The sequence below is a fragment of the Peromyscus eremicus genome, chromosome 5 (assembly GCF_949786415.1).
Source record: "Peromyscus eremicus chromosome 5, PerEre_H2_v1, whole genome shotgun sequence".
NCBI lineage: Eukaryota > Metazoa > Chordata > Mammalia > Rodentia > Cricetidae > Peromyscus > Peromyscus eremicus.
In genome coordinates this window covers 46920031-46942259 of record NC_081420.1, presented here as the reverse complement: position 1 = coordinate 46942259, position 22229 = coordinate 46920031, and the positions used below count along the sequence as shown (strand labels likewise).

The following is a 22229-nucleotide window of genomic DNA, read 5'->3' as shown; positions in this document are numbered from 1 at the left end:
CAGTCCAGTTTTCAAGACATATTATAGAGCTATAGTAATAAAAACAATATGGTACTGGCACAAAAACAGACATGTAAGCTAACAGAATAAAATAGAAGATCCCAACATAAGTACATATAACTACAGCCATCTGATATTTTTAAAAGATACACAGTGGAGAAAAAACAGCAACATCAACAGCTAGTGCAGGGAAAACTGGATGACCACACACACAGAAGTGTGTTATGTTATGTATGCTAGACTGTTATGTATCACTCTGAACAAAAATTGACCCCAAATGGATTAAGGACCTCAATTTGAAATGCTAAAACTGAAAGAAATAGGACTCAATTTGCCTAGAAATTGTTTCCTTAGCTGTATAGAAATATTTTAGTTTTATGAGGTCCCACTTGTCAATTATTAGCCCTAATTTCTTAATAGGACTCAATTTGCCCAGAAATTAGGGCTAATAATTGACAAGTAGGACCTCATAAAACTAAAATGTTTCTATACAGCTAAGGAAACAATGTAGAGAAGAAGAAGCCCACAGAGCAGGGGAGAATCTTTGCAGTTATACATCTGACAAAGGGCTAATATCCACAATATACAAAAAAAAAACTGAAAAAAAAATAGTCAAAACAAATGACCTGATTTAAAAAAAAAATGGGCTAGGTTTTTTTTTTAATTTCCATGGTGTTGCAGTTATTTGTATATAAACATGTTTTTCCTTTTCCAGTGTGAGATTTACCAAGGAGGGGAAAGGCCTTTCTCATCTTTCTCATGGTTTATAAATTAATAAATGGAATATTTAATTCTATACATAAGCTCACATCAAGTGTGGACACTGGGGTAGATGATACAATCAGGGTTGATCATATTTGTAAACAGTTAAGACTGTAACTCAGTGGGTAAAGTTCTTGAAGCCCAGTTCCCAGAGTGCTCTTAGAATACATAAAGTCCTGGGTTCCATCCTCATCACTGCATAAACTGAGTGTGGTATCTCACATCTATGAGCCCAGAACTCAGGAGGCTGAAGCAGGAGGATCAGGAGTTCAAAGTCATCCTTGGCAACATAATAAGTTTGAGTTAGTCTGGGATACATGAAACCCTGTCTCAGAACAAACATAACAAAACAGACCTTCGTTATGTTTCACAGTTTACTTTGGCCTTGGCTTGTTCAAAGTCACACAATTCCAAATTTACCTCACATTCACTTCTCCCGGTCTTGCCCCATCTGCCTCTCTGTTGGGGTTCATATTAGAGAATTGATGTTGCTCTTCCACACACCCTTGAAATGGCCTGGTGAAGATACTGACTCTGACTCAACTCCTTCATTTTACGGAAGGGGAAAATGGTCCTCAGAAGACTTGGATAATGTCTATTCAGTATTAGGACACTTGGAGTAGGCAAGAGCTGCCACACCCAGCTTTAATGGGAATTTTGTAAGTACCTTATTTTAAACCATTTATTCTAGAGAAAAGTCAAACTCCTTGACCAAGAAGACAAGCCAGATGTGCTGAGGCAGGGAGGTACCTGAGATTCATTCCCCTGTGTGTTGAGGGGACTCTAGGCAGTGGAATCTTTAAAATCAGATCCCAAGTTCCCAAACCTGAGGATCTAAAACATTGAAACTGTTGTTTCTTTAGTATCAACATCTTGAGGTTTCCATGACATTGACACGTGGAAATAACTGTGTTAATGGTTAGCATTCACAAAAATAGTGGAGGCTGGGGATAGTGATAGTAGTGGGGCTATGGATCTTTTTATGACAGTGCAAGCTTGTACAGCCACTCTGGAAATCAATATAAAGAATCCCCCAAAACTAAAAATAAATCCTCCACATGACCTCGCTATACCACTCCTTGGCATATGCCTAAAGGAACTGACATCCTACACCATAGATACCTGCTCAGAAATGTTCATTGTTGCCTATTCATGGTAAATACGAAATGGAGATAACCTATATTTCCTTCAACAGATGAACAGATAATGAAATGTGTTACATATACAAATGGAATACTATTCATCTGCTAAGAAAAATGAAGTTTGCAAGTAAATTTATAGAACTAGAATAGATTGTGTGGAGGGAGGTAACATAGTCCTAGAAAGACAAAAACCAAATGCTCTTTCTCATCTCTATTTTCTAACTCCAAAATACGTGAGTATATGCAGGAATAACTGCAGAAATCAGGAAAATACAGAGGGACCATGAGGTTGGGGTGGACTTGAGAGAGGAATAGCAAGATACAGGTGATATGAAGAGGGAAATTAGAGAAGTGGAGAGGGTCACTCATTGCGGAGGGAGGAGAGAGGTCAATATAGAAGAATAAAAAGGGGGAACAAATAACATGAAGGCTGTTTGATAATGCCTCCAGGAATCATTTTGTATTTACCTAAAATTAAATGCAATACATGTAAATTTATGTACACACACACACACACACACAGAGAGAGAGAGAGAGAGAGAGAGAGAGAGAGAGAGAGACAGAGACAGAGAGAGAGACAGAGAGAGACAAAGAGAGACAGAGAGAGAGACAGAGAGAGAGACAGAGAGACCCCTTAAACATGGTTATGCTACTTGTACTGATAACACTGCACATAAGAACTATAGACAACCTAACAAAAACCTCAGTACCAGGCATGAGAAACCTCTGTTTGAGTTGTTGGTCAACGTAGGGACTCCCAAAACAATACAGGCTACTATTGTGTTCCTTGGTTGCTCCTTAGATATTGAAGTAAAGTATCTATTGAAGATACTGCACAATTAGGACACAGGATTCAGATGACTTGAGGTGGAATTAACCTAAAACCCTTCTTCCTGCCATCTAGCTTCCATAGTGCCAAAGAGTACTATGCAAACTGCAAGGGAGAGAAACAACGGTCCCATCCAACTATGATGCCTATGAACCACAACAGTGACCAGCATGGCAAGATGTTTCTAAAAATAAAATAGTAACACTCATATGTTGGCAGTAGCTAATAGCCGTCTAATTGGACATGCAACAGGAGAAAATAATGCCTGGTAACAGAAACCTAGCCAACAACTTGGGACTAGTGAAATCATGGATTTTAGAAGAGAATCTACTATTACTCCTTTACTAGACTGGCGTAATTCCTCACTTCATTCTAAGATCTATCTTTATACTCACAGAGTCGTATAGCTCTGACCCCTCATCAAAGAAGCTTCTCTTAATAACAAATGGAGATTATTACAGAAAACCACAACTGTACACAGTGCAGAGATCAATAGATCATAGTGAGCCCAGTCTCAATGTCCACATCTACAACACAACTCCTACTCGTGAATTTTAGGGAACATCATAGAAGATGGGGTAGAGTGATTGTAAGGGCCAGAGGGCCAGGAAGTCTGCTGTGGGATTGTGTCTCCTAGAAATGGCCGCCCAGGCAAGACCTGGAAGATGATAATGTCAATAGACCTTCCATCATTGCTGAGGGGCTGAAGTTGAATAAGGGGTTCAGCAGAACCAGGGGACTCAGGACTATGCTACTCAAAAGTGCCTTTACTGACATCCAGTGAAGCTTTTATTCTGGATAGCTCAGAGTTCAAAGCAGGAACAGAGAAACATGAAAAATATAAGGAGTATTTCTCATCACTAGCACTGAATATGCTCAGGATACAGAAGCTCTCATGACAGAATGGGGGATGTTTGCCTAATGTCCTTGAGTGAGCTAAGCTGCTTTGCTGGAGAGGGGGAGGAAACATCTTGCCTGTGGCATTCCTTGGGCAGGCAGAGTAGTTCTTCCTGGGAGAGTAAACAAAGTTCTATGGGAACAGCGTTCACACAGCAGGATAGTGTGGGAAAATCCTTTATGTGCAAGATACTACATGCTAATATGGAAGAGGGAAAACCTCATGGGGCCCCACCTCCTAGGCAAAGAGCTACAGGCGATTAATGACTCCTGAGAGGAAAAATTAGCCTCTTCCAGAAAAGAGCCCTCTAGTTGGTTATCCAAAACATACTATGTGATCAGTACTGAAATCATATACACACAAACAACAAAACACAGACTCAGCAGGTTGTGTTTACGTGTTTGTGCGTATATACAATGGCACAAAGTGAACATTCCCATTCCAAAAGGGAGGAATCGGGACATAGAAAGATCAGATGGGACCAGAGCAAGACCAAAATCCAAACAGACAGACATGGAATTCTGAAGCTCCAGGTCCGACATCTGGTGAGAAGTGGAGGCATGATGGAGCTCCAGCATTGGTGGACCTGCCCCTGCAGGAGGACCTGCCCCTGCAATCTTGCTTGCAGCAGTTCACAGAACCTCTTTTCTGGGTGGGCTCTGCTCACTGCTTGCAGCTTTCCTCAGCCAATGTTCCATATTCCTGGCATCTCTAACTTTCTGGAGTCATTGGCCTCACCTGCAGGAATTCTGACCATGCACTCATTGTCTGGCCTCCTAGGCCTCCATTTGAAATCCAGATAGAAAGTTCTGTGTGGCACAACTCTTGCATTCTGCTCCAATGATGGTAAGGTCTGTCACCAGTGAGCAATATTTCAGTTTCCTCAGATCATGTCTTTAATGACCTCTGAGTATCTTCATGATTGACAGTGTGGAAACACTTCTCTACACAGCTTTGTAGGGGCAACGTGACCTGAATTCTCTCTTAAAGTTTTTTTAAATGAATTAAAGCATTTGCACTTGATCCTGTCATGATGGTTGAGGTCTGAGCAATTTCTGAGATACCCTTAATGCATTACTCTGTTGTTATTTATTGAGACAGGATCTCATTTCGTAGCCCAGGCTAGCCTAGAATTTAGGGCAATTGTCCTATCTTTGCTGTAAGTGCTGAGGTTATAGACTAAGGCATCTTTTTTTTGTCCTGATGCAAAGTACTTTCCTATGACTCCTTCCTCTTCTTCCTCCTTGTCCTCCTCATCCTCCTCTTATTCTTTCTTATTCTCATTCCTTTTTCTTCAATATTTGGAATGAATCTAGAGCCTCATCATGATAAACAAGTGTTCTACCACCTAGCTACATTCCTAGCCAAATAATGTGACCTTTGAAGAGATTAGAGCCATGTAAATGTGCAAGGCTTTGCGTTCTATCCCGGCACCATACAAACAATAACAGCAAATAAACAAAAAGAAGGATATTAGCACCAGCCTTCTCCACATCTTCGAATGAGATCCTTTTTAGGTCAAACTGCATGGTTTTTAAATCATTTACCCTGCTCTTACTCCTGATTCTCACTATAAATCTGGGTTGAAGCAAATGACATAAAAATAATGCGATAGCTTAAACACCACACTGTTTTGAAATCTCCTTCACCACATTATCTAGTCAGTCACTTTAAAAATCAGCTATGTATGAAGGCTGAAAACAGGGGAAAGGTATGAAAGTTCATTGCTAAAATGTAACATGCTCGACCTCTGGTCATATAGAGTTCTCATTCTCACCTAAAACCTTGGGAGCACAAAAATGTCCCCATTTCTATTGTCATTCTGAACCTGTAAGCTCAAAATTAAAACCATACATTTAAAGCATTATAGGTTTGTTTTTTTCTAACTCACTTCTCCAAACTTCTCCAAATTCCTTCTGCAAACTAATCCCAAAGAGGTAAGAACTGCACAGGCAGTCTTAATAGCAACAACCCATTCCTACCACCCATTTTCTGTCATAGTTAGACTTTTTTTTTTAGTCATTGACAAAATACTTGGCAGAACAATATCAATGAGGAAAGATTTATTTTGTGACAGAGGTTCCAATCCATAGTCCTTGCCTCCATTTATTTTGAAGCCTCAGTCAGGTAGGACCTTGTGGTGAGTTGGAGTATGTGTCAAAGGCTGCACATTTCATAGCAGACAAGAAGTGAGGATAAACAGGATAGGGTATATCTTCAAATGACATACCCCAAAGATCCACTTCCTGTAGAGAGGCTTAGATCTCAATTCAAGATGTGCTGGGCAGGGCTGGGTCTGGAAGTTGGGTGTACCATGGAAGGGATGAAATCAGCTGATCACAGGGTTCTGGGCTGGCAAGCAGGAAGTGTATCCTAACCCAAGCCTAGAGTTTTGGGTCACATAGGAGGTTCTATTTTAGCAGGTCTACCTGATCCTACCTTGCCCCAAAGCTCCTCTATCCTCAGGTCTAGTATGAGTCCTGCATCCAGTGCCTCAGCCTCATCTGATGAGCCCTATCTGTGTATCCCAAATCTCCAAGCTTGGGCCAGGATCCACTCCCACCCTCCAAGGAAGAGGGGTTGGAGATTTCTAAGACCTATTTGTGTTCTTCATTCATAGGCAAACCATGACTCCATGGAAGATTCCTCTGCATTGTAAAAGGTAAGCTTTGCATTTTGTTTTAAGTAAGATTTTAATACAATTTTTTGACAATTTTAACCCACATAAATGTGCTGACTTGACAGTTTAATATATCTTATTCAAATGTTTTTATAAGACTTATAAGAAAGAATACCAACTGTAGAGTAATAGTGCCAGTCAAAGAAACCCACACTGACCCTGAAACCAACACCAGTGAAAGAAACACACTTTGGCCCTGGAATCAGAGCCAGTGAAAGAAACACACCCTGGCCCTGAAACTAGAGCCAAAGAAACACACCCTGACCCTGAGACCAGAGCCAAAGAAACACACTTTGGCCCTGGAATCAGAGCCAGTGAAAGAAACACACCCTGGCCCTGAAACTAGAGCCAAAAGGTTAAAAAGGGCCAGTGAAAGAAACATACTTTGGCCCTGAAACAAGAGCCAAATCTGACTCTGACCAACTCAGCACAAAACCAACCAATCCTGGAGCAGGAAAACCAACCAATCCCTGAGCACAAAATCCAGCCAATCTGAGTTTGTCCAAGCTCAAGGGGATTGAAATCTGACCAATTCCCAGCCCGAAAATCTTCTCCCTGGAAAAACTCTGCCCCTAGGAAGCCTTATCTAAGCCCTGTGCCTGTTCAGTTGGCAGCTGCGCTTCTCCTCTCTGGCAAAGGCAGCCCCTCTCCTGGATTCTTCCCTCCCAAATAAATCTCTTGAAAGAGTTTTAGGTGAGGACCTTCTTTCACCAGAGCAGAGCAGAGTCTCTGCTGGGAAACTCTCTTTGCAGAGTGGAGCAGAGAAGCAACAGCACCTCTCCTGGGAAACTCCCTGAGGGGAGCAGAACTGAAGTAATAACTTTTGGTCCGAGCAAGAGCAGATTGCTGCCTTTCTGCAGGGGTTTCCCCCTTAGCAGAGTGAAGCAGAGAAGTAACAACTTGGGCTGGAGCTGAGAAGAAAGGGACCTTTCTGCTGGGAAACTCCCTAATAGAGTGGAGCAGAGAGGCAATAGATACCTCTGCTGGGAAACTCCCTTAGGGGAGTGGAGCAGAGCTCAGCTGTAATGGCTTTCTCTTGGAGAGGAGCAGGATTGCCACATCCTGTGGGGAGACCATCCCCCACCGCAACCCAGCTTCAGGTATGGCCTGACTCCCCAACAAGTCAGGATACCTTTCCCTCCAGAGCTGTAGGTATCCAGGATACCTTCCCTTCACAGCTTCAGGTATAGTTCGACTTCTGACAGTCAGGGTACCTTTCCCTCCAGAGCTGTAACATTCGCACCACCAGCTTCGGAAAAGTTACTCTGAGTAAAGTTCCTGTCCTATTGAATTCTTTGAAATATCTTCTACTTACTTAAATCTAAGTGTTTACCCTAAAAAGAAATCCTGGGGCCAGTGAGGCGGCTCACCAGGTGAGGCACTTGTTCTGCAAGTGTAATGACCTGAGTTTGATTCCTGGAAGCCATATAAAGCCGAAGAGTGAAAACTGACTCCACAGAGTTGTCTTCTGACTCCCACATACGTATCATGGCATGCACACTCACATGTACACAACACACATCCACTAATACGTACAGTACTTTAAAAGAGAAATGCTTCCTCAGACCTTCAAACTGATTACTGCTCTTGAAGGCAGAGCAGCCAATCTCTTAGTTCTTAAGTGCTTTTGTATCTTAAGTCTTACCAATATTTTCCTGTTCATCATTTGTATTTGAATGTTTTTACGAATAGCTAGCTTTTTGTATATGTATTAGAAACATCTTTTAGTTTTCCGTGTTGATTAGGAAACATCATGGGTCAAATCACCTTTCATTTCTTGCCTTCTTCCCTCCACTTGAACCAAACATATTTGTGTTTCAGACTTTCAATCGTGTTATTTTTGTGTTTGATTATTTAATTTGTTACAATGTATTTTATATGGTATGAAGTCTAATCCTTTCTTCTAAAGTCTAGCTAGATGTTATAAGTTACATGTAGTTTTGAATCATTTGAAGTGATGAATCACTTCTTCCTTTTCACTCTCACTCCCTCTTGCTCTCCTTCTTGCTCTGGCTCTCTCCCTCTTTCTTCCTGGGAGGGTAAGTCACTATTTTTCCCAGACTGGCTCCAGTTTCTTAGCCTTAAACAATCTGCCTATGTCAGCATGTCAGACAGCTGGGACTATGGGCAATATCAGTGTAGCTGGCATTTTCTGTTAAAGTATGACACACAGTGAAAGTGTGCTTACATAGCAAACATCCAACTCACTGAATTTGCCATGTAAACACATTCATGAAGCGCCATACCACTCAAAGAAAAGAACATTGTTAGCACATGGAAGCCTCACACTGACCTTTTCTCAGTCATGATGCTTCGTGTCCACTATGTGCATTTTTTGTGATGTGCCTCCTTCCATCCAAAATTACGCTTTTAAGATTCATCTACGTTGTTATTTTAACATATGGTTTTGTTACATAATGTTCCATCATATGAATATATCACAATTTTGTTTGTTCATTTTACTATTAGTAGACAGTTTTTGTTCCAATTCTCACAAAACCTACACACACACAAAGGAGAAGAAGTAGGAGGAGAATATAAAACTCTAACAAAATGCTTATTTATTGATATTTCTATCATGGTGTTCATGATAGTTCTGACTGTCTGGCCATGTTTTCAGTCCTAGAAATGGAGAAGTCACCAGTCCCTGGAAACACTGGAAATTGATTTGAAGAGGAATTCTCTCATGGGAATTTGAGATGTTTTTACCAAATGGGAATGTGAAGTACCCCAGAAGGGCATTAAGGATAACTGTTGGTTAAGTTCAACTTATTCGTGTTAGTTTAAAAAAAGTTATTCATAATCTCACCAATAAGGAAATTTGTGACAGCATTTTAATATAACTAGGACTCTGGGTGTAAAGTAATGGAACTCTGATCATGTTAGAATGGAGTTTGAAGTAGAGAATGATAGGGCAGGTTACAACTTTTTTCAACAGTTTGTTAGATAAGAAAGGTTTTCCAGTTTTTTAAAAAAATAGTAAGACTCTGTCTCTTGGAGTGAACCTAGCTTAGCTGCTTCCCACTGACCCTGCGAGCCTTCCCTTCTAGCTCACCTCCAGTAGGTTGTGTTAGTACCTCTGGTCTATAGAAACACTTTCTACAGGAACCCAGAGGCCACAGGGCACTCAGGTAGGCAATTTTCACTGACATTGCTGTCCTCCATTCTTGTCTCTCCAGACTTACTCTCAGTCCAGTAGCAGCCCGCCTGCAGGAACCATTCTTCCCACCCTGACTCCATGCCCTCTGGACTCTACCTCTTGGTGCAGACTCAGGTTGGTTCTTTCCTGTTGACCCTGTCAGCCTTCGATTCTAGCCCATCCCCACTCATCTGTGTTAACCACCATGGCTGACCTGCAGAAATGTTTTCTACTGGGGACCTCAGTGGCCACACTAGTCTGGTATTCAAGTAGTCAATTTTCACTATGATTCCTCTCCTCAATTACACTCTCTCCAGACTTATTCTCAGTTGTAAAACAGCTTGTTTACGGAAACCTCTCTTCCCATCCCACATCTGCTCCCTGTGGGCTCCACCTCTTGGTGCAAACCCAGGGTCCCCCTAGTCCTTGCATCTCTGTCTCTCCAGACACATCCTTCGTCCTATTGCAGCCCGCTTTTAGGAGCCCCTTTCCAATGCTACCTCCCTTCCCTGTGGACTTTGCCTCTAGGCATGAACCTTGATACCTCTAGCTCTTTCCTGGGGCCCCTGTTAGCCTTTCCTTTTAGCCTACCACTATTCCTTTCTGTCACCCACCAAACAGCAGACACGCTCTCTGCCATAGATGGATCTCATAGCCACCACCCTTGCCTAGAATCCAGAGAGGGCAACAACCAAAGGATGGAACACTCCCCTACTAACAAAGATAAGACAAGATATTGACATCCAGAAACACCTCAAACATCATAATTCCAGATGCTTAGAAAAAACATAAACAGACATAAACACACGAGGCAATCTGCCTCTGTCAGAAACCAATAACTATACTATAGTAGGCCCTGAGAAATTCAATGCAGATGAATCATAAGATAATGATTTCAAAAATAGCAATTATGAATATGCTCAAGGACCTTAAAGAGGATATGAATAAATCCCTTAATGAAGTCCATGAAAACATAAATAATTGAATAAAATAATGAAAATAATTCAAGACTTAAAAGTAGAATTTAACAAAGGAACAGAATCACTAAAGAAAACCGAAAATGAAATAAAACTGGACATAAAAAACTTAGGATGTCAAACAAAATTTCAGAGGTAAGTCCCACCAACAGATTAAAAGACATGTAGGAGAGAACCTTGGGTGTTGAGGATAAGATAGAAGAAATGGATTCCTCAACCAAATGAAAAGTTATGTAGACTCACAGATGGGTATTATGAAGCTTGAAAATCTCCCATTAATTACCATGAGCTTGCAAAAATTCTCAATTTCTATGTTCAGGATTACATGTCCTAATTTGCCTGATGAAAAATCCATTTTTCAGGGCTGGAGAGATGGCTCAGCAGTTAAGAGCACTAGCTGCTCCTTCCAGAGAACCTGGGTACAATTCCCAGTACCCATATGGCAGCTCACAACTGTCTGTAACTCCAGTTCCAGGGTACCCAACACCTTCATGCAGACATACATGCAGGCAAAATACAAATGCACATAAAATAAATAAATACAACTTTAAAAAGTACTTTATAAAAAAAAGAGAAAGAAAGAAAAATACATTTTTCATCCTTCCATAACTACCATAGACTCTTCCCAAAGCATAAGGGCTCAGGCCACCCTGAGATAGAGAAGATTCAGTCCTGACGGCCACCACATTGCCAGCCTCTGAAAGGTGGCCCTTCCTGTCTGCTGGGTCTTATGGTTCACTTTAAGCCACTTTGTTTCTTAGTTGCTCTTCATTTTTCTCGCGCTTTTGTAAAACAATCAAATCAAAGTATTAATGGCTCTTAGAATTTTCAAGGTCTTGATAACAGGCTTTAGACAGAAATTATTTTCTAAATTCCACCAGAAAGGACAATCTAGATTGAAACCATTCTTCTGAAGAATATATATTCAAGACAGGATTTCTCTGGGTAGTCCTGGCAGTCCTGGAACTCACTCTGTAGACCAGGCTGGCCTTGAACTCAGAGATCCACTTGCCTCTGCCTCCCGACTGCTGGGATTAAAGGTGTGTACCCCCACTGCCTGACGGAAAGATTAATTTTTAAAGTTGATTTCTGAATGACAGGTTGTATCTATTTTAGTCAATTAAGTTCAAATGTCCAAACAAACATCATCAACAACAAAAATTGATGTAGCAGCTCGAGCTTTCCAGTTCTCATGTGTGGAGTCCAGCAGCAACAATAATTAACCTGCTTCCACTTAACGCCAATCAGCACAATAGGATGAATTAACAATTTGCATAAGTTGCCTTTTGCTAATTTATGCACAGTTTGGCAGCTTTTCATTTTCTACTAAGGGCATGATGAGAAGCTTAATTCCTCCCCAGGGCACTGTGCACAGCATATCCTATTTGGAGATGGGGAATTGGAGAATCATTGTTCTCTTCTGTATACATAGCTAAAATTCAATCCCATTTCCACTTTGGTCACTAATAATATTGCCCATTTTCTTTTACAGTTAAAGTTGAATAGCCATATGTTGAAAGAATTAGCTATATTGTTGAATTTATTTTTCAATTGAAAATAGAGGCCAAAAAGTGAGGCACATGTTTGACTAGGAGTCTCATTGGAATAGGTTTATTTTTGATTTTGTTTTATTTTTGTCTTGCACTTCTCAACAGACACCTGCTGTTCCAGGTCTGCCTACACCTCCTGGTTGTATGAGTGTTATAGTAAGGAATGGAATCTACCTACCACTGTCTCCTCCCTTGGTTGGTAGAGATGAGCAGGTCAATCACCTAGCTAAGGGACTACTCAGGATGATGAGATAATGCACTTTTTCATCCGAGAATTCCCACCCCCTCCTGCAGGCAGTCCACCTCAGAGTGTCCTTGGAGACCTACCTGTTGGGCCTGCATAATTTTGACTTTTTCTTCCTTCTGCCTATTTTTGGTTTTCCAGATGCCAGAGCCTAAGAAGGTTTTCCTCAGCACTTGAGACTTCACTGTTTCTTTAAAGCTCCTCTCTCCTCTTGTGGCTGCTTGTCTGCCTTGTGCCTCCATGCTAGCCTAACTCAGTGCTTTCATGCTCCTCTTCTCTTTCTCCCTCTCTGGGCAGATGCCAAGATTTATAGCTTGTCTGCTTTGGGGATTCTCTTTCAAACTCAGTGGAATTGTACTTGAGCTTCTGTTCGAATCCAATCTACAGCACATGTCAGGAATTCTGTTTAAATTGGTCTGTTCTGAGAAAGCTCTGGGGAAGAGCTGCTCTGTTAATATTTAGTAGGTGCTTACTAATGTTTATTTACATGTTTTTCTGATCATATATTTCTCATCATGTTTTTCTGAACTCAAACAACCTTCCTTGGATCCTTATTTTCTTTGTTTCATTCATGTATAAACGTACACTGAAACTGAAGTAAGGCTGTCTACAGCACTAGACTGTAGTCTGCCCCATTCTTTCAGGTCTTCAGACCCCAGGTCCAGCAGACAAGATCTGCACAGGTCAGCTAAAAATCCACAGTCCTGAGAGTAGAAGTGGGCTGGTGAGCCAGGAAAAGATGCTCAAGGCCCTGAGTTGCCTGAGTTCTGGTTCTTTACAGGGCATTTGCATAGCATTCAACATCTCCTGAATGTGTATAACCAATGGGATTTTCTCACACACGCTTAGTGACATGTATCCCAGACTTTCTGCTAACTTGTTTCTTATAATTCTCTCTCTCTCTCTCTCTCTCTCTCTCTCTCTCTCTCTCTCTCTCTCTCTCTCTCTCTCCCTCTCCCTCTCTCCCTCTCTCCCTCTCTCCCTCTCTCCCTCTCCCTCTCTCCTTCTCCCTCTCCCTTTCCCTCTCCCTCTCCCCCTCTTCACTCCATCCTTTGCAGCCACACCAAGGGACCTCTAAAAGCTCTTCCAGCTCTTCATTGTAGTTGTCTTTTTAATGTAAGGATTTGCCCTCAGAAATAACTACTTATGAAATTATTATTTTAACGTCCCATTAGAAATGAAGAACAAGTATTATTAACCTTCACAAAGAATGGCTAAATAAATTAAGAAAGAATTTTGTGTTTTATACACAATATAATTGTTAGGTCTCGAGCAGTATGTGTCCTGAAATGAGTTCATGCGGGACTGTAGAAGGATTTCTGGCGAAAACAAGCATTCCTCCAGAACATGTGAAACGGGTTCCAATCACCCAAAAAGAGTCTCCCTTAGCTCTGGCAGAAGGGACACAGCTAATGGTTGTATATCAAAGCCCATGCTGGCCTCCAGGGTCCTCAGTTCCTATTTACAAGTACTGATGACACATTTTAAAGGCCCCACCAGCAGCTAGCATCCTAGCTCTTCCCACCCTGACCTCTACCCTACACTCCTTCCAGCTCAGGGCTTCCCTCTCTGCTGCTGCTTCTTCTCCTTAGAACCTGGTTACCCTTGCTATCCTTTCCTTTGCTGTCCCCTTGTATCCTCTCCTTTGCTGTCTCCTTGTTATCCTCTCCTTTGCTATCCTCTTGTTATTCCCTCCTTTGCTATCCTCTTGCTTTCTTGCTGTCTCAGTCATTCTCTGTACTGTGTTCTCTTGTTACCTTGCTTTTCTCTGTCTCTGCTGATCTCTTGGGCTCCTGCTTCCCTAGCCCTGGACATGCCCAGTCTACTTCTTTTCTCACTGCTCTGGACTCTTTCAGATACCTCTGGATATTTTCTCTCTGATGTACAATGAAAACCTTCCCTGTAATAAAGCAGCCATTTCAGTGGTTTCTTTGCTGTACCTGCTTACATATGATAATATTAATGAAATAACTGGAAATAAAATATAAATCTAGAGATGGCCAGGCTCCCGGTTAGCTTTGTATCCTACTTTGGCAACAGGTGTTCTGTAAAAACTTTAGAGTCCAGCAAACAGAAATTCAAATTCCAAGTCCATCTTCACCTAGCATCCACTTATTTTCTATCTTGGTTTGGGAGTGATAGATTCTACATAACTCTACAGAATGGTGCAAGACAAAAATGATTCATCTGTTTCAAACCAATCCTTTATTTTTTTTTATTAAGAATTTTTTTTACTCATTTTACATACCAACCACTGATCCCCCTCTCATCCCTCCTCCCATTTCCCCGCCAGCCTTCCCCCAATTCACCCCTCATCCCCACCTCCAAAAAAGTAAGGCCCCCCATGTGGAGTCAGCAAAGCCTGGTACATTCAGTTGAGGCAGGTCCAAGGTCCTCATCCCTGCATCAAGGCTGTGCAAGGTATCCAACTGACCATAAGTAATGTGCTCCAAAAAGCCAGCTCATGCACCAGGGATAGATCCTGATCCCACTGCCAGTGGCCCCTTAAACAGACCAAGCTACACAACTGTCTCACTTATGCAGAGGGCCTAGTCCAGTCCCATGCAATCTTCATAGCTGTTGGTCTAAAGTTCATGAGTTCTCACTAGCTTGGTTCCATTGTCTCTTTAGGTTTCCCCATCATGATCTTGATGCCCCCTGCTCATAGAATCCTTCCTCCCTTTCTTCACCCTGACTCCTGGAGCTTGACCTGGTGCTTGGCTGTGGATTTCTGCATCTGCTTCCATCAGCCACTGGATAAAGACTCTATGATGACAGGGTATTCACCAATCTGATTACCAGGGTAAGCCAGCTCAGGCACGCTCTTGACTATTGCTAGTAGTCTAAGCTGGGGTCATCCTTGTGATTCCTGGGAACTTCCCTAGCACCAGGTTTCTCCATAACCCCATGATGCCTCCTTCTATTAAGATATCTCTTTCATTGCTCTTCCACTCTGTCCCTGATCCAGCTCCACCATCCTGTTTCCTTATGTTCTCAAACCCCACCCCTACCTTTGCCCTCCCCCGCCCCGCTCCCAGTTTACTCAGGAGATTTCCCCTTTCCAAAGCAATCCATGCATCTGTCCCTCTTAGGGTCCTCCTTGTTAGCTAGCTTCTCTGAAGCTGTGGGTTGTAGTCTGGTTATCCTTTGCTTTACATCTAGTATCCACTTATGAGTGAGTACATACCATGTTTGTCTTTCTGAGTCTGGGTTACCTCACTCAGCATGATATTTTTCCAGTTCCATTTATTTGCCTGCAAATTTCATAATGTTATTGCTTTTTTACTGCTGAGTAGTACTCCATTGTATATATGTACCATATTTTCTTTATCCATTCTTCAGTTGAGGGGCATCTAGGTTGTTTCCAGGTTCTGGCTATTATGAATAATGCTGCTATGAACATAGTTGAGCAAGTGTCCTTGTGATATGATTGAGCATCTCTTGGGTATATGCCCAAGGTGTGGTATCCTTGGGTCTTGAGGTAGATTGATTCCCAATTTTCTGAGAAGTTGCCATACTGATTTCCAAAGTGGCTGTACAAGTTTGTACTCCCACCAACAGTGGAGGAGTGTTCCCCTTGCTCCACATCCTCTCCAACATAAGTTGCCATCTGTGTTTTTGATCTTAGCCATTCTGACAGGTGTAAGATGGTATTTCAGAGTCGTTTTGAGTTGCATTTCCATGATGACTAAGGATGGTGAGCAGTTCCTTAAATGTCTTTCAGCTATTTGATTTTCTTCTGTTGAGAATTCTCTGTTTAGCTCTGTATCCCACTTTTTAATTGGATTGTTTGGTATTTTGATGTCTAGTTTCTTGAGTTCTTTATATATTTTGCAAATCAGCCCTCTGTTAGAGGTGGGGTTGGTGAAGATCTTTTCCCATTCTGTAGGCTGTTGTTTTGTCTTATTTACTGTGTCCTGTGCAGTATTCTACAGTAGACCAGTGTCTCTTTCAGAACTTTCCCCTGTTCTTTCTCTATTTTTGCTATTTCTATTGTCAGTGCAAAAAAAAAATGTAGCTCTCATCTTAAAGAGAATAAGACACAGTTTATTCTAGGGCCATTTTGAGTCACCTAAGAACTCAGATTTATGTTACCCCAAATTCCATGTTCCAATGTGGAGGGAATTTCATGAAATTTTATAACTTTACAGAACCAAGAAAGTCATAAATTAAAATATGTTTAAAATACAGTGGTGGGTGCATCAAAAAGGTTGTTACCACAAGATGGGGAAGTTTTTCTATAGGTCTCAGATGCTATCTAATGACAATCTCAGCTTTTGGGTTGATGGAAGCTAGGGGTCTGCTAGTTAATAGATTCTAAAAGAATTTTTATCTGTTAGTCAAATGATGTTAGTTCTCGTACAGAGATTAGCAAGGAATGGTTATTCAGGGATCTAAAGTTAGCCAGAAATAAGGTAATTAGCCACTGGACCTGAAACATTTTAATCTCTCCATAGCACTGCAGTTTTAAACAGTCAGTCAATCGGTCTCTGCACACACACCTACTTTCCACTAATTCTTGTTGACAGTTTCCCTTGCTGACCAAGCATCACATTTTGTACATGGAGAGGAACACATGTATTTATTATTATAAAGTCCTTCCTATCTAGGAAGCTCATTCCTAGGATCTGATGTAGATACAACTGAGGAGTAGACAGAGCAGCAGTCTTCAGGAAAGAAGAAGAGCTGGTAAAGCCATTAAGATACCAACCCCTGGATCATGCCATATCATGATCTGGATCTGATTTCTTTCCATATGCCCTCTGTACCTAATGTAACATTTACATATAACATAGAATAGGATTATTATGCCTACAGTTAAAATAATCAAAAACACAGTTTGGCCTAATGGAGTGAAGGTAACAGATGAAGAAGACATACATTTTAAATAACTAAAATTTACATATTTAAAAAATACTAGATTGACTGTATGTTTGTCCCTATATTCATAGTTATTTGTAGTCTATGAACTATCTTACTTAAATAGTTAGAAATGGGATCTGAAAGGAGTCACTGTGGTATTGTCATTTTCTTTGCAAAAAGAAAAAAAATATTGTTTAATTTTTTAATCCCAGCTTATTAGTTTCAGAGGTATAGTCCATGACAGTGTACAGGAAGACATGGTGCTGGAGAAGGAGCTGAGAGTTCTGCATCTTGATCCACAGGCAGCAGAAGCAACTGTAAACTGTCACTCTGGGTGTGGCTTGAGCATATATGAGACCTCAAAGCCTGCCTCCACAGTAACACACTTCCTCCAACAAGGCCACACCTCCTAATAGTGCCACTCCCTATGGATCAAGCATTCAAATACTTGAGTCTATGGGGGTCATACCTATTCAAACCACCACATTCTGCTCCCTGGCCCCCACAGGCTTGTAACCATAACACAATGCAAAATGCATTTAGTTCAACTTCAAAAGTCTCCATAGTCTATCACAGTCTCAACAATGTTTAAAAGTCCAAAGTTCAAAGTCTCTCTGAGATTCATTCAGTCTCTTAAACTGTAATCCCCAAAAAATCAAAATCAAAAATCAAAATACAGATCATGTATTTCTAACATTTAATGGCACAGGATACATTACCTTTCTAAAATATAGGGAAGGGAGGATAGTAAAGAAATACTGGACCAGAGCAAGACCAAAAAACGAGCTGGACAAACTCCAAACTCTGTATTTTCATGTCTGATGTTAAAACACTCTTCAGATCTCCAACTCTTTTCAGCTTTGTTGATTGCAACACACTCCTTTCTCTTGGGCTGGTTCTACTCCCTGTTAGCAGCTCTACTTGGCAGGTTTTCCATAGTTCTGACATCTCCAACATCTTAGGGTCTTCAAGGCAATCCAGGCTTCAACTTCACAGCTTCATGAAATGGTCTCTCTTGGCCTCCACCCAGGGACACTCCTGATACACAAATGCCCTCAGCAGCTTTCCTTAGTTTCAGAGGAAGATTCCATACCCCTTATTTCAGTTTTTGACTCTGAAGCCAGAACCACATGGTTAAAACTGCCAATTTCTGCTGCTTGCTGGGGCTGGAACATGGCCCCCTTGTTCAATTATATCCTCATCAACTTTCTGTTTTCAATGCTTTTCTTCACTGCCTAAGCTTGAATGTCCTGGAACTCACTCTGTTGATCTCAAACTCAGAGATCTGACAGCTTTTGCCTTCCAAGTGCTAGAATTAAATGTGTGCACCACCACACCTGGCTCTAAGCTTTTTTTTTTTACAACTTGGAAGCTTGTCTGGGTGGAGTCTTTCCCTGAGGTTACCACACCCTTTATTCCATTTCTTAATCTGTTTATCTCCTTGAATACAGGACTTAGTTTAATTCCACTTCTTGGTGCCCCTTTTCTCCTCAAAATGTACATTTTGTATTTTTCCTTGTTCTGCTTGCTCCTTTTCATTATAGATCTTCATAAGAGTGAATGCAATAACTATATGACAGAGTCTATACTACACTGCTTTAAGATTTCGCTTGGCAACGGAGTTAATTCAAATCTCTTCACTTTATCCTCAGACTAGCTTTTCAGACAAGGGCAAAAAGCAGCCACATTCTTCACCAAAGTATCACAAGAACAATCTCTAGACAACATACTAAAATTCTTCTCCTCTGAAACCTCTTGAGCCAGCCCCCACAGTTTCAGTCATTCTCAGCACTACTGTCTTCCATGTTCCTACCAGTATGGCCCATTAAACAGTGCTTAAAGCTTTCTACTGCTCTCCTAACCCAAACTCCCAAAGTCTAAATTCCTCCAAACAAAAGCATGGTCAAGACTATCACAGCAATAACCCAGTCCCTGGTACTAATTTCTGTCTTAGTTACAGTTTCTGTTGCTGCAAAGAAACACCATGATCATGGAAATTTTTATATGAAAACATTTAATTAGGGCTGCCTTACAGTTTCATATTTGGTCCATTATCTTCATGGCAGTGTGCATGAAGACATGGTGCTGGAGAAGGAGCTATACCTTGATCCACAGGCAACAGAAGTAACTATGAACTAGTATTACTCTGAGTGTGTTATATGAAACCTCAAAGCCTACTCCACATTAACACACTTTAACTCCAACAAGGCCACACCTACTCTAACAAGGCCACACCTACTCCAACAAGGCCACACCTCCGTATAGTGCCACTCCCTTTGGGCCGAGCATTCAAACACATGAGTCTATGGGAGTCATACCTATTCAAACCACTACAACATCTTAGATATTCATTTAATCAGGAAACATCAGCACTTAAGATATGAATGTTGTTACTAGTGATGTCTTTTGTATAATTTGGGTAAGAAGAGTTGTCTCAAATCTTTGCACATCTCTAGTTAGAGTAAATGGAGTTAAAGGTTAATTTAAAAACCAGATACTTTTGCTTTATCCAAATTATACTGAATAAAAATCTCTCTTGCTCATATATATATACATATATATATATATGTATATATGTGTGTGTGTGTGTGTGTGTGTGTGTATAATGTGTGTATACATGTATACATATACATACATATATACATCTTTTAAACATGAAAACTTATTTTGAATAAGGTAGGGATTAAGGTAAGCAAACAATCATAACAAAAAAGAAACTTTATTCAAAATAAGTTTTCATGTTTAAAAGATTCAAAAGTTTTCTCTGTCATATATATATGGAATTTTCTCCAGTCCTGCCTGGCCCATGGTCAGGAAAAAGCTCTCTCACCTGCCAGTCCCGCAGCTGCTCAGATCCAACCAAGTAAACACACAGAGACTTATATTGCTTATAAACTGTATGGCCGTGGCAGGCTTCTTGCTAACTGTTCTTATATCTTAAATCGACCCATTTCTATTAATCCATAAGTTGCCATGTGGCTCATGGCTTACCGGTATCTTAACATCTCCTTCTCATCATGATGGCTGGCAGTGTCCCTGTCTGAGCTGTCCTCCTCCCAGAATTCTCCTCTCTCCTTGTTCCGCCTATACTTCCTGCCTGGCTACTGGCCAATCAGTGTTTTATTTATTAACCAATCAGAGCCACACATTTAACATACAGAACATCCCACAGCATATATATATATATGTATATATATATATATATACACACACACATATATATATATACATATATATGTATATATATAAAATGTCAGCATCATCTCTAGGAGCACAGGACAGCAAGCCGTGCTGCAGTTCACTGACGCCCCTGGAGTCACTCCAATTGCTGGCCACTTCATGCCTAGGACCTTCACTGAACAGGTCCAAACAGCCTCCAGGGAGCCATGGCTTCTAGTGGTGACTGACCCCGGGGGCTTACCACCAGTCCCTCACAGAGGCATCTTATGTCAACCTGACCACTACTTCTCTGTATAACACAAACTCTCCTCTGCACTACATGGACATTTCCATCCCATGTAACAAGGGAGCTCATTCAGTGGGTTTGGTGTGGTGGTTATTGGCTGGAGAATACTCCACATGTGTAGCATTATCTCCTGTGAGCACCCATGGGAAGTTATCTGATTTCTACTTCTACTGAGACATGGAGGTTGAGAAGGATGAGCAGGCTGCTGCTGAGAAAGCTGTGACCAAGGAGGAATTTCAGGACAAATGGAACGTGCCAGCTCCTGAGTTCACTGCTGCTCAGCCAGAGGTGTCCGACTGGTCTGAGGGTGTGCAGATGCCCTCTGTGCCCTTCAGCAGTTCCCTACTGAGGACTGAAGTGCCCAGCCAGCCACTAAGGATTGGCCAACAGCTCCCACAGCACAGGCCACTAAGAGGGTTGGACCCACCACTGGCTGGTCCTGAGCTGCTCTGCAGACATACAGGCAAAGGCGAAAAAACAGGTAGAAGCAGAATTAAGTTCCTAAAAGCTCGTGGGAGGGTTAAAAATAAAAACTCCATGTGGCCCAACTATACAACTCCAGGGCACGCACCCTAAGGATTCCATATCCTACCGCAGAAGTATCTGTACATCCGTATTTATTGTTGCTCTACTTATGGCAAGGTACCCTACATGCCTGTCAACAGGTGAATAGATAATTCATATATGGTACACTCCATATACACAATGGAATTTTATTCATTTCCAAAGAAAAATAAAAATTTCAGGAAGATGGATGGATCTGGAAAGTATATTACATGAGGCAATCTACACTCAGAAATAAAACTGCATCTTCTTGCTCATGTGCAGATTCTAGATTGTAGAAGCTCTTTACAATATAATGTGTTATTATAGATATAATACAATATATATGTAAATGAGGGTAAAGCCTAAAAAACTAGAAAGGAAACCAAGAGAGTGAAAATAGGAAATTAGGCTTCCTGTCGCGGCTGCCTTCGGAGAGCACCAGCCATGGCCCTGCGCTACCCCATGGCCGTGGGCCTCAACAACGGCCACAAGGTGACGTCAGCAAGCTGAGACACAGCGGGCGGCACGGGCGCCTCACCAAGCACACCAAGTTTGTGCGGGACATGATCTGGGAGGTGTGCGGTTTCGCGCCCTACGAGCGGCGCGCCATAGAGCTGCTCAAGGTGTCCAAGGACAAGCGGGTGCTCAAGTTCATCAAGAAGAGGGTGGGCACGCACATCCGCGCCAAGAGGAAGCGGGAGGAGCTGAGCAACGTGCTGGCCGCCATGAGGAAGGCCGCGGCCAAGAAGGACTGATCCCCCACCCCCAATAAATTTTGCTACCTCACAAAAAAAAAAAAAAAGGAAAAGAAAATAGGAAATTAGGAAGGATATACAGTGAGCAAAAGGTCACATGGGACACAGAAGAGGAAAAGAGACTGGGATGGTGGAGACTGCAAGGGGGTAACAAGAATGTGCAGGGTGGGGAATGAGGAGGAAGGAGAATTTATTCAAATGTTGTTTAAAGGTGCCATAATATTTAGCCTAGTGTGTTAATTAAATTTTGTTAATTTATATTTGTGTGTATTCTGTTGAAAGTTGTCAAGGATACTATAAGGAAAAGTTCTAATATGGTAGACTGACTTATTGTCTCAATTCTTTACTTCCTGGCTGTAGTTTGTGTGTATCTAATTA

The 22229-nt window shown here is 41.5% G+C and overlaps 2 pseudogenes; both read left to right on the top strand.

Moving 5' to 3' along the window:
- LOC131911039 (small ribosomal subunit protein uS2-like) overlaps positions 1–20993 on the top strand; it is a 39991-nt pseudogene extending 18998 nt beyond the window's left edge.
- A 547-nt stretch (positions 20994–21540) lies between these two features.
- Positions 21541–21855, top strand: LOC131910477 (large ribosomal subunit protein eL36-like; annotated as a pseudogene).
- Positions 21856–22229: the final 374 nt, after the last annotated feature.